The sequence below is a fragment of the Zonotrichia leucophrys genome, chromosome 12, assembly GCF_028769735.1.
Source record: "Zonotrichia leucophrys gambelii isolate GWCS_2022_RI chromosome 12, RI_Zleu_2.0, whole genome shotgun sequence".
Classification (NCBI taxonomy): domain Eukaryota; kingdom Metazoa; phylum Chordata; class Aves; order Passeriformes; family Passerellidae; genus Zonotrichia; species Zonotrichia leucophrys.
The window spans coordinates 3,802,590-3,820,750 of record NC_088182.1 but is presented as its reverse complement, the minus strand read 5'-3'; the positions used below and the strand labels follow the sequence as shown (position 1 = coordinate 3,820,750).

The 18,161-nt window shown below is 43.4% G+C and overlaps 1 protein-coding gene across 4 annotated transcripts in view; it reads right to left on the bottom strand.

Moving 5' to 3' along the window:
- The window catches only part of FOXP1 (forkhead box P1), a 371,464-nt gene that overhangs the window by 309,061 nt on the left and 44,242 nt on the right, over nucleotides 1-18,161 (bottom strand). For all 4 annotated transcript variants that reach the window (XM_064723620.1, XM_064723619.1, XM_064723622.1 and 1 more), the window contains exon 2: nucleotides 17,635-17,762. The gene's annotated coding sequence lies outside the window, so the exon portion shown is untranslated. The remainder of the gene's footprint in view (nucleotides 1-17,634; nucleotides 17,763-18,161) is intronic.

Below are 18,161 nucleotides of genomic sequence, written 5' to 3'. Positions count from 1 at the left end.
TTTTTGCCATAAATGTAACTTTCTCCCAACAGCAACTTCTTAAAAGATGTTTGTCAACTTCTGTCATTCACAGATACACAACAAAGAAAAATGTATCTCTCTCTAATGAGATGCACAGCCAAGGACGGTTGTCAGCATCACAGCACCGCTGTTGTGACATGCATTTCATTTTATTCAATACATAACGGGGAAGCTGCTAAACCCAGCAGTCCAAGCAACGTCCAAATAAGCATTAATAATGTGGTGAATAACTGATCATCACTAGATGGTTTTCAGCAGGATAAAGGGTTCTCCCTCCCCCTTTTAAAAATATCCTCGGAGTTGGAAAACAAAGAGGCAGAAGTTAGGACTGCTGCCTGCTGCCTCCCACGATGGGCACACATCTGCAAGTGCCAACCTGCCCGTCCTCGTGCTCCAGGGATTTCAGCACTGCACCAGGAGATTGCAGCAGCACAGCAGGTGGAGCGGGGGGCTCAGGGAGCAGCAATTAACGTGGATTGTGGCCCCCATTTTTCAAGGTAGATGGCAAATTCGGTTTTGCAGACATGGACGAATTCGCGTACAAAACCCACCGCGTAATACAAGGACATCTGTGTTTACCAAAGTAATCATTATTGTTTAATGCGTATTTTTTAGGCCATTAAACAAATAACTTTAGCTCTGATGAACATGGTGATTTTCATGATAGACTTAAAAGGAAAAAAAAAAAAAGTTCACAAGAAATGTGGAGCTGCTAACATGTGCTAAGTATTAGGACAAGAACCACAGATTAAGGGCACTGCTTTGACCTCACGTACTCTCACCCCCTGCACGCTCAGCCAGCACGGTCCAACAGGGAATTGTGGTTTGCTGCCTTGCATCAGAACCTGAAGTCATTCCTGTGCTGCCGCCTGCCCCAAACTTGGTGGACACACGCAAGCAGGGAGGGCAGTGCCCCATCAAACACCATGAGCAACCACAGGATTAAAACTCCATTATTCTGGGACTGACCCCACAGTCGGGCTGCACCCACACACAGAGCGCAGTGCAGTGCACACACAGGCCCCCAAACCAACCCCAGCACCCTCACAGCCATGGGGTGGTGGCTTCCACCTCCATCCCTATCCCTGCTTTACAACTGACATCCCTGCCTTACAACCACCACATCTGCATCTCCCCAGATGTGGGGTCCAGCCCAAAGGAAAGAACATTCCCAACCCTCAGGGGCTCCATGGGGAGCTGGAGGCAGGCAGGGCCGGCAGGCAGGGCTGGGGGAGCTCAGGGGAGGAGTGAGCCGAGCCCAGACCCCGCTGCATGTTCAGTGATTATAAGATTAGTGTGTTTTTATTTAAAGTATTACCCGTTAACATCCCGTATTACAAAAGTAGCACAACAGTATCGACAGACTGTCAATATTAATAGGAGTGTCTAATGTTTTATCAATACTAATTTAATTTCTGTTATCTGCAGGCTGCAGGGCCTTTCTGAAGAAACAGAGGGACAAGAATGAGAAAGCCAAAGCAGTGACATAACAGGAAAATGAGCCATTCCTTCAGCGTCTTCATCATTCAGTGGCACCCTGCAGTTAACACAGGTATCCTTGCTGCTTCTTTTGAGCAAAAACACCAAGAACAAAACCCACTGAGGTGTTTTTTTTTCCAATATCACCAGAACCTCCACAACTCTCTTTTTCTTTTTGGCCAGAAACCATCTTTGCAGAGCAGTATTTTTCCTAACTATGTACACCCAAAATCTGTAAAATAGATGTGTCAGACAACAGCAATTACTGGTTGGATGAACAACTCATCTTTACAACACAGAGGTGATTCACAAAGGAGAATTTCTAGACCAGTGAATGACCCAGTCTTGTACAGACTTTAAAGGGCCATAGGGAAGACTCATCTTTTTTATTTTACAAGCAAAATATGTAATTTTAGGATAAAACTTCTCAAAGACTTGTATTTTAATGAGGTTCAAATAAGTGTCCCTAACACTCCAGGGCAAGGAGATGTGTTGGCAAGTCAGCCTGAGGTGGCAGGTGCTGTAAAGGGTAAGAATCCCTGTTCCTTCCAGGGAGATGCTCAGCAAGACCCAGATCACAGCCCCACCCCTGCTCTTCCCATCACTACTAATGCACTTTAAAAGAGAGAGGAAGACAGGTCCACAATGACAAAATGTCAAACTGAACAAAGTAATTGAGCTAATCATGTAAACATTCATTATTACTAATATTAAAATATCCTGTTTTGCATTTTCTTTTTGTGACAGAATGAGCAGCATCTAAGGACTCAGAATTATCATCTAAGAACTGAGTAAAAGAGGAAACTGTCTAAAATGAAGACACAGTATCAAAGAGGAATTTTTCTCTTGCTTTAGCACATGAATGATCCCAACTGCACTTGCTACAAAGCATTAAGTGGCAATGCAGGGAAAAATATTCTTCTCCTTAAATATATTTCAATTAGGTGATTTATGGTTTTCAAACTGCGAAGGAGAGAAGTGGAAAAGAAGGTATTGGGGTAGGAAATTGGCTTACCTCGTGATACTCCATGATGTGTGACCAGTTCCCACAAATGGGTGAATCCTCTTTCCCTCATTAATGAAGCTGCAGATTTCCTGATTCCCTCTGATCACCTGGAGCTCCCCCACCCCACCACCAGCCATACCCTGAGGATTTTACATCACTGTGACAAATTTCAAAGGTTAATGATACCCAAAACTCCCCTGAGAATGGGCTGGGTGGGTGACAGAGCTCCCCACCATGGTCCCTCATGCTGGGCCACACCACCATGGATGGTGCACCATCCAAATCCCACATTAGAATAAGATGAAGCAACGTTTAAAATGGAGATGGGGGATAAAAATCAACTTCTGTTGCAATCAAAATGCTGAATTCCCTCCCCTAGACTGTCTGTGCCCTTCTGAGCTCTCCTTGAAATTTCCACACAAAATTCTGCCTTCGAGCAGATTTTGGTGCTGCTCACATGTGCAGTCACACAGAGTAACATCAACCAGTGGTTGTGAGGAAGCTGTGTCTGCCAGACTGCTCCCCAGAACCACAGGAAATAAAAAAAAAAAAAAAAAGGAGGAAGGCAGAAAACAAGAGAAAACAGTTTGTGGCCTCTGAAAACCAGGGACTGAGCTGCTCAACAAGTCACTTCCAGGCAGCTGGGGATGGAGTCAGAAAAGTATCTTTGAAGGAAAAAAGAACCCGTGAGGAAGGAACAAGCAAACGGTGCAAGGTGGGGGGCACTGTGCCATAGGGAAACTAATCCAAGAGGAGTCCCATAAGCTGGAAAAAGCTAAGAATCAAAATTAGGAGTTTTTGGACAAGGATTAGTGTAAGAGAGGTATTTCCTACTAGGAAATGGGATTTGAGCACCTCATGCACAGCCCAGCCAAGGACTTCAGAGGAGGCAACAGGAACAAATTGCAAGGCACAGAGTTGTAAGTTAGCCTGAGACTAAGAAAGCAAATAGAAGATGAGCTTCTGGGTCTGAGCACCCACCAGGGCAGCTTGAGGAATCTTCAGAAGAGAACAAACCTCTCCATCCTGCCCATGGAGTTTTGCCTTTGTGTTTCAAGGCTCCAAACCCAGCTGCTTTGGAGTTACACATGCAGCAGCAAAAACATCAGCAGAGCCACTGGCTCCCATCTCCAGCTCAAGAAAAGGACCTGGCACACAGGAATCCTCCTTGCCAGTTATGTCTCCTACCTCACTCAGCTCTTTCTGCTCACCTTGTCTACAGCCACCATTCCTGCAGCCCTCCTCCCTCCTCCTCCTCTTCCCAAAGCTGCAGCCCCTCTCCTCCCTGCACACGAGGCAGCTCCAGAGGGAGCAGCAGCAGCCACAGCTCATAACTCGCCTAACGAGTGCCAGCCAGCAGTGATTTGTAGGCATCAAGTAGATTATTGTTTTTTGAGAGAGTGGAAAAGAAAAAGAGGGGCACGAGCTTAAGGTGTTGTTGATGAATGAAGATGAAAAGAAGGTTTTAGGGTGAGAAGTGTTTGTCTAGTGTGACCTAAACCGTTCAAACCTCATTTGATAGATGATGGACATTTATTCCCTGCTATGTGTCACTTCAAAGTCTGAGGTTTATATTAAACAAGAAGTCTTCTCCTTCTAAGTTGTTCGTCAGTTTTTTTCCCTGGAGTTTATCATACAGAGCAATACTTGGAAATGCAATTACATTTGGTTTTTTAATAAAGTTATCTGGTCACTAGTAGTACATATTAGAAAACGCACTTTATTGTTTTTCATTATGTAATTGTGTGCTTCATTGCTTTTCATCTGTTTTCCCCTGCCGTGGGAGGAGGCATGGCCCAGAACACCATTTTTCTGGGGATGATGTTCTACATCAGAATGAAACCACAGCTCCCCACTGCCACTGCCCTTCCCTCCTCTCTCTCCCCACGGGCAAGAACCAGGTTCCCAATAAAGCTGAGCTATTTTCTGCTCTGAGGTAAGGCAAATCCAGCTTTTCCACCCCTCAAGGCCCTACCTGGAGAGGCCAGCAGCAGCAAATACTTAAAAGTAAGCAAGGACACGAGGCCCAGCCACAGCTTTAATCACAAATAAGAGATTTTTGGAGTCTTGCATTCAAGTCACCCGTGATACTTTCTCCCATGCCTTTCTCTGGATCTGGATTTGCAACCTTATGAGAGTTGATGTTTGGAAAGAAATCATCCGTATCATGAAATAACTTTTCCCCAAACTAAGCTAATGGCACTAATAGTTTTGAACAGTTTTCTGCTAAAAGGCATGATCATTCCATTATATATATGTTTACATTCCCATGCATTTAAAACAAACATATTATGCTAATAAATTATGGAGAAACTGTACTTGATGGGACATGTTCCTGTTTAGTATTCACACAAAGCACTGCAGCATTTAACCACGGGGCAAATTTACTCGTTTACTACATCTACTCCTTTAAATGTGCCCCAAAAGTTGTTTTCTCAGCACATGCTCACTAAGATTGCTTTGAATATTGATTTTTGAGGAGTTCATTTTACTTAGCTCCTCTATTAAGAAGAAAACACCATGGATTTACTGAAACCATATTTCTCCGCCGGAGTGTTGATTCCCACAGGAGCAAAAAGCATTTCATGCTAGTCCTGGCTCCAAGCAAGGAAATCTCCTCTTCTCTTTGTCCTATCCAGAAAAAAGAGGTTTTTCATTTGAGATGCTCTGATCTACCACACCCCAAACCTCCCCCATCAGCAGCAAATTTCCACTGCAGCCCTGCTAAGCCCTTGGAGACCCCACAATTTGTGCACCCAACATCCAAGTCAGAAGTTTGAGTTATGCTCCATCAAAGTTGCTCCATCTCACTACGCTTTCAGAGCTTAAAAAAATGATCAGATTCCACTGAATTTCTCTCTACACAGCTGCATCTCTAATGAAGCCCCATAAAAGTTAAAACTTATATTCAGTAATCATATGCAATTGAAACATCATAAAATGAGAAGTCAAGGAACTGTATGTGGGCTGCAATGACTTGTCTTATTGTATTCATTCCCTTAATAAATATATCTTAAAAATAACCTCACAGTCACACATTTGCAATATAATACAAAAATAACACTGGATTCAAATTATTAAACAGGTAATTTAATAGAACAAGAATTGAAATGTAGGACAGTGTGCAACTTTATGCTATAGGAATAAGATGATTTTTAGCCAACACAACTATTTTTCTTTTTTGCATTATTTCTGCATTTATAATAGTACAACATCCACATAACCTTGACACTGTAGTCACCTTAGTAACAAACAAGTGTAACATTCACTTATAATTGAAATCCCAATAGGGTGTTTGATTCAAGTAAAACAAAAATCAGAGGCCCCTACTCTGCTGCTTTCTTCTTAGTCACATAGACATGGGCTAAAAGGATTTAAAAATAGATATATTTGTACACTATTACATCTACAAAGCAGAGCTATTTAATTTTAATTTAACGCTAAATGGAAACAAATATAACACCTTTAAAAGACATGATGCTAAAAAGAGAACAAATTATTTAAGTTCTGGACCAGCACAGCTTGGAGAATTCACACCAAGTAAAGGCCAGATTTAAACCAGTCTTACAGCCAAGAGAAGAAGCTGTTGTGGGGACATTGGACCAGCAGAACTGGGCGTGTAGAGGACACCCTTCACTGTGCCACCACAGCCCAGAACTGATGGGGATGAGTATCCCCACCATGTGAAGCTTCTGCTTTGCAGAGCTGGTTTAATTTAAATTGGGCTGTTTTGCATGAAGGAAAAAGGGCAAAAGTCCCAGCAGTGCTCAGAAAGGAACATTAACATGCTTGGTCATTGCTTAGCAATGGCCAGGACCAGACACTTCAGAGAAAGGTACAAGAAACACCTGAACTGAGAGTTTTCACCTCTGGAAAACAGGACTTTCTGCCTAACCCTTTGTTAGCTTTGTCCTAAACCAAGAGAACTTATACTCTTCCTAACTTGTAAGATTAAATAAAACTGCTCCTACTCAAGGTACCTGCAGATGTTTGCAATTACCGATAAACTTAAATTCTCTTGCTTTTTCACACCTAGCCCTTCGTAGCTAGGGTTTACAGTTTTACTGAATCCGAGGGACAAAACCCAGCCTCAATCCCTTTGTTCATATTGGCCTGTGTCACAGACATCTTTTTGTGAAAATCTTTTCTTAAGATTTTTTTCCCTTCTGAGAAGCTGAAGCCTCAGAAACAAAATGTAAACAATGGTTGTCTGTTGCTGTGGAATGCATCAGGTGTGTCTGTGATTGGGCCATCTTGAATGTTTACAATTAACGGCCAACCACAGACCAGATAGCTTGGACTCTCTGTGCGAGCCACAGACCTTTGTTATTCATTCTTTTCTATTCTTAGCTAGCCTTCTGAAGAAACCTTTCCTTCTATTCTTTTTAGTATAGTTATAATGTAATATATATATCATAAAATAATAAATCAAGCCTTTTGAACATGGAGTCAACATTCTCGTCTCTTCCCTCGTCCAAGAACCCCTGTGAACACTGTCACAGGCCTGTTCTTTTCACAGGCCCAGAAGAAGGAACTTTGTGGTGCAGCAGAATCTCCAGCCCATCACCAGCCCAGCCCAGGCACCAGAAGAAGGAACTCTGTGCTGCTGCAGAGGCTCCAGCCCATCACCAGCCCATCCCTCTCCTCAAGGGCTGCCATCTGCCCGGGCTCCATCCCGCCCGTCACGCCTTTACGGAGTCCCTGATGAGCATGATTCAATTAACGTCGCCTCAGAAGCCACTCCAGAGCAAATGAGAGGTGACAAGGGGCTGGGAGAGGAGCAGGGGGACACGGGGAGGAGCAGCTGGGCTGGGGGACACGGCAGAACTGCTGCAGCACGTGGCAAAGTGGGGCTGAGCCGCCTGTGTCCGAGGGGCGATGGGGAGCGGTACAGGGAACAGAGAATCTGGACAAATGGCATTCTTAGAAAGCTCTTCCCACCCTACCACTGGAAAGACAAGCTGGAGGCTAAACCATGAGTTTTACTGGGTTATTCTGTCACCAAGTGCTTTGCCTACACGTCACCCAGGGCACACATCACCTTGCTGGGGTTAGGGGGATGCCCACAGGCCGCAACAGGAGATGTGTGCCCAAAACAGCTGCAGGAGTGGGCTCCTTCTGCTGGTGGAAACAAGGACTCAGCTAAATGTGGAGGGCTACAAGTTTCTGCAACAACATGCAAGTCTCCAACATGTGGCCCGTAACGTAGCTGTTGCCATGGTAAAAAATTCATGTTTAGTGAAAAGTGTTAAATCTTGTATCATAAGTTAAATCAGCTGCCAAGACACATTTTCACAAGTAGGGGAATTTTTGTCTTTTCAGAATGGAATGTTTTTCAGTTGACATTGATTTTTCCCTAAAATAAGTCCCCCAGAAAGGAAGCCAATCACACGTGAGGCAGTCCAAGAGCTGAATTACTCTACTCCTTCTCTGAATCATCAACAAGTGTTGTGTGCTAGTGCATGTGTGTGTACAAATGCACTGTAGCTTCATAAATTCCACCCTCTTAAACAAATCGGCAGTTACACAATTTATTCAGAATATTAAAGTAATGATCCCAGCAGAAACACCAATATTTCATGTTCTGGGTGATGAGACTTCAATAAGTAACTTTTCTAACCACAAACCAACTCAAAAATTATGTTGCCCCAGACTTTTCACAAATACAAGACTGAGTCTGACTATACAGCTGTTTATGTAGGTCAAGGACAGAAATACTAAGAGTGCATTTATTTGTATTTATGTTTCTTGCTCAATATTTCAAAAGAGAACAACTTTAATACAATTTCAGAAAGAGAGCCAAGGTTAAAATTACTGCAGAATTAGCAAAAACCCCAACAACAACAGAAACTCAAATAAACAAAAAAAATCCCCAAAAATAACACTCCTCAAAAAAAAACCCCAAAAAACTACAAAAAACTTGATAATTTTATTCATTTAAAAACTATGGCAAGGAAATCTGGTTGTTACCAGTTCAAGACTGTATGTCCTTCTTGTCCTGAACTACTCAAATTTGGCTCACTCTAGCATCTTATGGTTAATCTTCTGTATTTGCAGCAAAATGCATTTCCAGTGGGAGGTTTTCCCACTGGCACACCCAGGGAGGACTCAGCACCAGAACAGCTCCTGCAGAGGGGTCACTGCCCTGCTGGACAATGCAAACCTCTTGGACAACACTGGATTTTCCTTTCCCACATCTCTCTTCAACAACCACAGCTGGATTTCACCCTCATTGTGTCTTCTGCGGCAAGGACTTTGCCCAACAGATTCCTTTCCTTTTTACCTGCTTCCAAGTAGCAACAGCCAGCAGCCAGTCACATCCTTGTTTCTAAGTTAAGAAACACTTCTGATTCCTCCTCCTCTCTCTAATTATTGCTCCGCGATCGATTTGCCGTGCGCCATGCCAAATTCGCACCTTAGCTCCTCACCTCCAGTCACTAAAACTCAAACTCTCCTCCCATCCTCTCCACAAAAGACATTTTCTAGCAAGCAAGCTCCTGCTTACGCTCTCTTGCCTCCCTCCCTTTCTCTCTCTCTCTCTCTCTCCTGAAACCAGCTCTTCAGAAAGGCTGGAGCATATTTAGCCCTCCCAGCTCTCTGCTTGTCTCTTTCTTTTATTTTACATGGTTCAGTGTTCACATTCTGCTCTCATTCTGCCTTCTCTCCTCCTCTCTCTGCTCCGGTGCTACAAAAAGACATCTTCTGTGACACCTTAAAGAAAAAAGGTCCCTGAATTAACGTGACTTGCACTGCGTGGTATTTTCAGACCGCCCATTTGCTAATGCTGCAAACACAATTAGGAAGTCAGGGAAAGAGCTTGCAGGAGCAGATGAAAGCTGCAGAGATAAAATGGAAAGCTTTTACCTGCCAAGCTCTCAGGTTAGGGTTCTAGGTTGCCCTCACATCTAACAAAGCTATAAAAGAGCCATATTAAGGAGATGCACAGTTGCATTGCTGTAAATCTCAAGCATGGCTTTTTCCATCCTCCTAAAGACATGGATTTTTGCTTCCACAATTTGCAAGCTGGTAGCCATAGGTGGTATAAATTCTTGGTATTAAAAAAAGCTCAGAGCATTGCTGACAATTAAAAACAGCTTTTAGACATGCACAATAACGCTTCTCATGCTTAAAAAAAAATAATATGCATATCCATATTACCATCATAATAAGTGCCACAGAGTGACATGATATGATTGAGTATAATGGTTCCTTTGGAGCCATTATGGTCGATCAGTAAATAATACACTTTTGAAATTGTCTAACTACATATTTACACTTGTCAACTCTCATACACTTCAGTGACAGAATTTAAAAGAAACACTGTAAAAAACTGTAAGAACATTAAACCACAAAAACATTATGCTGAAGTAGCATTAAGGTTTGACTAAAACCCACAAAAACATGGAAATTTCAGGTTCAGGCCAAATCTCCCAAAATGACAGTGTCTTCAGCTCCCAAGCTGTGCTCAAGTGCCTGCAGTGATCCAGGAAAAGCAAAGGATGAGGCAGGAAGACCATGGGGTCGTAGTGGTCCATGTGAGAACTGAGCCATTGTGGAGAGCTCTGGCCACCAATTTCATGAGAAATCTCATGGGTGAGAACCAGCCTGCCAGCAGCAATTCAGCTGCTCAGCAGAACAGCACTTCATGATATTTTTACATAAACAAAGCCCAGGCCTTTCTCTGTTTATTCAGATGAAATTCCCAATTACGTTGAGAAAAATTAGCCTTCATTTGTTTCAGAAGAGGCCCCATTGAGACACTGGGAGTTTTCCCTAGCCGAAACACATGGAGAAAAACTTCAGGCTTCGACCCTAAAAAGGCATTGCCAAAAAAATATGTTAAACAAACATGACAGTGGATCATTAATATCCCAAAGATTCACTCCATGTGGGGAAAAAACAAGACCGGGAAGGAGGATGTTTTCTCAACAGTAAAATAATGGGCTTGGCGATGTCTTTTTTAATTGATAATTTTGTGTCTCTTGTTCAGCTGCAGCCACTTTTGCTCCGAGCAGTGGTGGCGGCAACTTTATTGGTTCCAGTAGAGCTCTGCTGAAAACAATAAGCATCAAGCTCCCCAGTGCCATCTGTCTTTCTGCGAGGGTCACATCCTGCTGCCCTGGAATCAAGGGGATATTGAATGCTTGGGAGCTGTCAAGAGCAGCCCCAGGCCCACGGCGCCTCCTTTGCAACAAAAGGACCCCAAACACTTCAGATGCTCTGCCCTGAAATCCTGAACCACACTTTAAAAAGCAATGATGGATATTTTCCTAGAGCAAAGGTCTTCCTTTCATATATATCTCCATCTGTATCTATCTCCTTGCTCAGACTTATCTATTACCTGGCTTGTGAGAACAAAATCCATAAAGGCTTGGCAGGGCAGGCTCTTGAAGTTGTTTGAAGACAGAACCACCACACCCCTGTCAAGAGGGAATTACAGCCCAGTTTTACAGTCAACTCTCCCCTGGACTGGCTGATGACAGAGCAGCGTCTGGGCTTTTACAGCCGCTGTATATAAATGGGATTTTCACGACAAACAACTCTATATTCGGTTTCCTTGTATATCTGGATGTGAGAACGATCTCCTAAGGCTCTGCTGGGAAGAAGTATTAATGAAGACAAAGAGCATTTCAGGCTGTTCTCCACTGGAGCACTGTCATGATGACAGTATAAAGACTTTGTCCTACACAAGTACTTTAAGTCCACATCCTCCTCCTCCTGCATCAATCCAGGACCCTCCTGTGTGCCTGACCCTCACAGCCCCTTCCTCAGCATCCCACCACCCAACCCCACCTGATGAGGACAGAATCTGCCATCAGCTCACAGAGCTTCCTCTGGTCTCTCATTTCACAAGGCCTCCCTGGAGATATTTGCTTTTGTCTAAATATTATAAACCAGGGAAAGACAAAAACTTCATAAACCCTGTTGCCTTTTCCCTTTGCACAGCGTCTGTCTCCTCTCACCCAACCTCACAGCTCATGCAAATGTCAGAGCCAGAACAGTTCCTGCATCTCCTCGGGTCGCCACACAGTGAAACCAGCAAAGGTAAACAAACTACTGAAGTCTGGGTATTTTTATTTCAGATGGCATGTAAATCAGTGGATGAAAGCTGGGAATAAACTGGCAATGTGAGGGCAGCTTATTTAAGCTTCCTCCCCCAGCTCAGTGTTCCCTCAACGTAATACAGCTGACATAACCCTACACTAAGGGAAAAAAAGGAAAAACCCAAAGAGATATAAATATTTTCTCCAAAGTCAAAGACTCTTCCTTCAAGATGTTTGGCCAACTCTTACAGAAACAGAGAAGCATTTCTCTACCAAAGGCAAAATTTTCACCTGTAGGAAATCTGGAGGAGATCAGACACCACCTCAAGTGCTCAGGATGGGCACAGAGCTCATTGTGGGACACGCCAAGGAGGAGCTCACATACCAAGAGTGCTCAGGATGGGCACAGGGCTCATTGTGGGACACCCCAAGGAGGAGCTCACATACCAAGAGTGCTCAGGATGGGCACAAGCTCCTCATGGGAGCAGCAGAACCTGGGATACAGAAGGTGCTCTCTTCCTGCTGTGCAGTATTACCTCTTCTCAAACAACAGCCAGAGCAAGAGCTTCCTCCAGGGACTCGAATCAGAAAATGACTGGTCCTGTGCAGAGCTGAAAGCCCCTGCAAAGATGGGTTTTTAAGAGCAGGAGCTCCAGCTGCCACCTAATTGTCTGAGCAGTGGGTGCCCCAAACCCACAAGCTCCTCACACCATTATCTCCTGGCAGAAAGGTGTTATGTGCTCCCACTCTTCCCCTCTGCCTCCCTGTTTAAAGCTTTCTGGCTGCTGGTGAGGAAATGATTCTGCCTTGCTCTAACTTCCTCTCCATCACCTTTCTGTCTGTGAGGACTGGTGAGAGAATGTTTCCACTGCTCTTACACTTCCACATCATCCATTTCTGAGGCCCTTACAGGGAAAAAAAAAGGCTGTCTCCCATCTCCTGCTGGTGATAGTTTTATCAGATAATAGCACAAAGCAGTTATGATCCTGTAAAGCTGTTACCAATACCCAGAGGTACCTGAATTGCAGCAGAGAGACAGATCATGCCTGCTGCATTCCCCCACCAATGGGCAAAGCCTGAGCACCATCTAAGGGACCTGTCTACTGAAGAGAATATCACTACTTCAACCTGCCATGAGCACTTGTTTGGCTTCTCTGATTTTCTGCATGCACACTGTATTTTTCTATATTTTAAGTTAAAACCTGCTGAAATTTGATAGCTCCAGACACAACAGTGCCAAGGAAAAGGAGCCTCTGGTCCCTGAGAGGGACCTCTTTCCATGCTGGCTTGACACATAAAATCTGCTCCTTCAATTATGTCTTCCCTCTTACCTAGACGTGACGGTGTGAAAACACAATAAAAGCTCTCAGAAAAGAAGTTTGAGGAAGCTGATAAAGTATTTTTCAGATCTCATAAATACCTTAATACCAGGAAAGCCACTTGCACAGCACAGCTCTGCCCCTGTGCCATGCTGGTCACTGCAGGCACTCATTCCTTCCCAAAGCATCCATCAGCCCAAAAACTGCCCTGAGCAATAAAAACAAAGCTGCTGCCACACAGAATTTCAGCAAGAGGTCCCACTTTGCTCTGTCAGCACTCTGCATCCAAACAGGTACAGGTGCTTTACAAGAGTTTGTGGCACACACACCTGCAAACTTCACACACCCCACAACTCTTCTGCTGGTTCAAAATATCCCTTCAAGTATCTCAAGTTTGAATAAGGAGATTTTAATTATCCATTCACAACCTCTACCCAGCCAGGGCAAAGCCTTGCAGATAAAAGCACTGCTCAGGATTTTAAGTTTACCACCTTCCCAAAGCAAAATCTCTTCCTGTTATGTGATTTATTGGGATAATAGGTACTGTTTGTATGATAAAATAGATGACTTGAAAAACCATCCCAAGAAATCATTATACACATAGAAAAGTCAGGGCTTGCTCTATTGCCACAAAAATATTCTATTTGTTTTTCTAAATATAAAGCCCTGAAAAATACCACAAATTTGGTCAGGACAGAATTCTGCATTTAAGCCTTCATTTTAGGTGTGAGAAATTTTTTTTACTGTGAAGGCGTGAAATTCCCCCTTCTCCTGGTGATGAGAAATGCCCTCTGATGCCCCAGCTCCTCCAGGACATAGCCAAAGTCGAAATAATTTTCAAAACTAATATGTACACTGAGTAACATGGTTAACATCATCCAATGAATTTAGATCCACCTACACGGTATAAATATATCTAGATAAACTGTCACCTTCAGCAGAATTCATTAAAATAATGTTGTATCTTCCTTGTTAAATGTAATTTTTTTAATTGAAATTTAATCTTACTGCATTATTTGGTAGATTTTTAATTGACATTTGTAGTAATTAATTGGTAAGCATTACAGCTTTGTCTGAAGAATTTAAAACTAAATTTGACATCGAGATTGGCCAGCCACTGCTGTGAGGTGCCTGCTGGGAGCATTTCATCATCCTCCCAGCCCCTCCTGCTGATCAGAGGTGGGAGATGATGGTCTCTTTCTTACAGTCATGAATTACATTACTAATGTATTCCATTACCACCACGCAAATGTCATGTTAATTCCTGATCATCATCAAGTCATACAATGGTTTCCACGCTGGCACCCAGCCAATTAGCGGTGTGGAAAAATATTCCGCCAATTATATAACTTGAATTAGGTTAAGGACTCAAGAGAAAGCAAAATAAATGCTTTGAAAATACTTCTGAGATAAAATGTAAGTTGACACTGTCTTCATGTGCTATAGCCGATGTTATACAATCTGATAGGCAGCTGCCAACATTCATAACTGTTTATTAAATCTAGCCTCTCTTTATGGTGGCAGCTAAGATCTGTATTTTTACCAATATTAGGTTCATTGTGTTATGAAAAAAGACCAAAATACTTAGGAGCATTCACACCAGCTTATAAAACTTACATTATGTACTTTATTAAATTGTTAAAATTACTTCTTCTCTCCTCCCCCTGCCACAGAGAAAGTTCCACGGACAGAAAAGTTTCAGAAAAACAAAGTCTTTCTGGAGCCACTGATGCCACAAGGAGCAAGGGAGATCCTGCAAGGACACAAGTGAGATCTCAGGGCTGCTGCCACCTCTCCCTCTGAGCAAATCTGCCAGGGGATGCCAGGCTGGGCTCCTGGAGCTGCCCCCATCCCACTGATACCCATCAGGGTTAGCACAACCTGGGGAACCCACCCCTGCTCACGGACAAACTGGCTCTTGCTCCCTGGGTATCAACCAGGGCAAATCCAGCCCTGTTTGTACCCAGGAGCCAGAGGGGAGGGCTGAGGGAGGAGAAGGGCCCTGTTAGATAGGAAAGGTGCCCACAATCCGTGTGGGAAGGGCAGGGACACAGCAGGGACACTGATGTGCCGCCTGCTCGGTGCTCAGCGCCGCCGGCAGCACCACCAGGCTTTTAGTACCACCCCATTATTTTGATTTGTTCCGTTCTTAACTCAATTTATCCTACAAGCATGGTTATCTCCAATTTAAAAACGTACACAGCACCAGCTCCTCGACTTTAAAAATTCATAACTAGGAGCAATTTGTTAAAACCTCTTAGTGTATCTTTCTCTCTCATTTTCCGAGGTGCTGCAATGAGGCAATTCCCTGTTCTGGCTGCTTACCCCAGGTGACCTTTGCCTGCCATAAAATGGTATACAACTAAACTCTCTGCCTTAAATAAAACCCTTGCCTCTTCGAAAGGCCCTACGTATTCAGTCAACACAATCAGCAGAAACCACATTTGGCTACTCAATAAGCTGGAAACCTTTAAGGCGTGCACGGCGCTGAATGAATTCCTGACATCACCAGGGACACTCGAGTGGGGAACAAGAGAGACGGCCGAGAAGTGGCTCTTGCTGCAGCTGGAGAAAGGATCACTCCTTTAAGCTGAACTCTCAAGGAAAACGAGAACAAAAACTGAATTAGCTCGACACGTACCCTCTGCAGTCAGCACATTGCTAGGCAACTTACCATCTCTTGATAGAATTATGGTGGAGGGCTGGTCGTACATCAGGGTTAAGATGAACACAAGCACCAGTTTGGGCCAACTGCTCCTTTCCAGTGGGAATGCTCAATGCTTGGTCATTTGGTATTATTATTCTGCAATATTTCCTAGGCACCTAGAGAGTCTAATGCATTCAGAAGGTATTTTAAAGCTATTATGTGACATGAAAATTTTAAGATAACTGGAAGTAAGTGAATTTTAGGAGGAGTAGCGTGAGTCTTTTTCTTTGTTCAAGCCAGCATTTGGAGGGAGTTAACAATCCTTCTTCTCATTGCTTTTATTTTTTAACAGTGAAGGTATCCAGAGGGCACGTTACTTCAACACTTTGTCTTTGCTCCAGATGCTGGCTGGCCACAGCTCCACACCTCCATAATTCAACCTGGTATTTCAAGTGGATGCTTTGAAACACTCTGGTCCCTTCTGTTTGCCACCCTGAGACCAGACACAAAGTACCACTACCAGCAGTGCCACAGGGCTGCCACAGCACCCAGTGATGGCACACTTCACCCATGCCAGCCTTAGAAGGGCCTCTATCTTTACCAATACCTGGATATTGAGATTCTGACCCCAGGCATTATTTACATTTACTAAAGAGGCATTAAGCTAATGCACAGGGTGCTTTAAATCGAGGCATGTACCTTGCATATAACCCCACGTTTCCCATGCATACTTTATAGGCACAAAGAAATAATTAATTACCTAACCACCGTGATTAAAATCAATTGATTCACATGCGACAGAGCAGTGAGAAATTTTTGCATGACTGGAGAAGTCTGGAATTGGTCCCCATTTGGGGATCTCAGTTGTATCAGTGAGGCTGGTAATTCAGACATGAAGGAAATGGTAAGAATCCCTCTCCTCTATGCACACTTTGAGCTGCCATATGGGTTTATTCAACTGTTTACTATACCAGTCGGTAAAAACTGAGCAGCTATTATAATCTTTGCTAAATGACATGGTAATTATGCTACCTCTGGAAAAAAAAATAAAAAATGGAAACAGAAAAAAAAATCACAATTCACTGATGTACGAATTTCTCAGGTTTTATAATCTTTGAATTGAAATGCACTTTCCAACACACAGAGGGATATTAAACATATAATAGAAACCTGAATTTATTTAAAAAAACAATTTGTGCTCCCAATTCCTACACAATTTAATTATGCAGATTTCCTGGGTTTGAAAGATTTCTTACACAGACTTCCCAGTTTTGCTGCAGAATGAGATGATTCTTGTTTTCCCAAACTAATACTGCCCCTCCTCTCACCCCAGTTATGAAGAGAGGCAATCAGGAGGAGGCAGGTCAGAGGAGTGGGCTTGGAAAGCTCCCCATGCAGGTTCCTGGGGGATGGGGAGCTGGGAAAGGCACAACCACCTTTTGCATGGCACAAAAGGGACCAGGGGCTTCTTGGGGGGTTAACAGAGGAGGGGTCTCACTCCAGCATCCTCCTGAGCCTGATCCAAACAGGCTGTTGAAGGCTCTGTCCCCCAGGCTGGGCACCAGCACCAAGGTGAAGCTCACACTGCAGGACAGCTCTCCTGTGTACCAGTGACACCATTTTGTCACTGGGATGCAAGTGCAGCAAATGCTGGAGCTAATTATGTGTTGGCAATGGCTCCTTTGAGAATCCACCATGTGACACATGATGGCAAGGAGACCTCTCCATATCCATATTTCATCACTACATGAATTGCCCACACAAGCTTGGTTTAGATGCTGTCTGTCTGCAAGGCTTGTTTTGGGCAGCAGCTTTGCCTGCATGACTGAACTCCAGTTTCACCACCAAAGCCCTTACAGTTCACAGAATTCAGGGGGATGAAGAGAAGAAAGAAAGGAAAGGAGTATTTTTTCTGTACAAGTAATATTTTATATTTTTGCTATTTCATGCCAACGAAAGTTGCTTGGGCTTTTTTAAGAATAGTGGTGACTACCCTGTAAATACAGACAGTACAACCCCCTCCCACCTTATTAAAAAGGGAAGAAAAAAAATGAGGGAAAGATAATTGGTAAGAAAGAATAAGTGAGAGTTATTGCAAACTCAGCCTTGACAACTCACCAGTTTTACTTGCAGGCATCACACATATCCATTCATGACTCAGGGCAAATACAGGAAAGGATTGGAACCCTTCTCATGGCAAATGTGTCTGGAAGCTGGAGTCACTCAGAAAAAATGTTCTCAGGAGACTGGAAGACAAAAACATGTTTTAAAACTTCACTCAGTTAGAATCATATCAAAGCCTATCGTTTTCCTTTGAAAGTAAAAGGTGGTTATAAATGCTGGAGCTGGGGGGAGCATTATAGAAGCATGTCTGTGTATCAAACTATCACACAGCAGACTCTATTTGGCTTTAAATAAAACCAAAACTTACAATATTAAGAAAGGTTTTTAGAGACAAATGCTTATTTCACATTTGCAACGTGCTCCTCCGACAGGAGAGCTTATGTTCCTTCTAAATACCAAAATGTGTCACCATCCAAATCCACATTCTGCCTGAAAACATTGTACTGAGCACAAAATCCAGATACTTTAACCTACTTTGCATTATCAAAATATAACACACTCTGAATTCCTGAACTATTTAC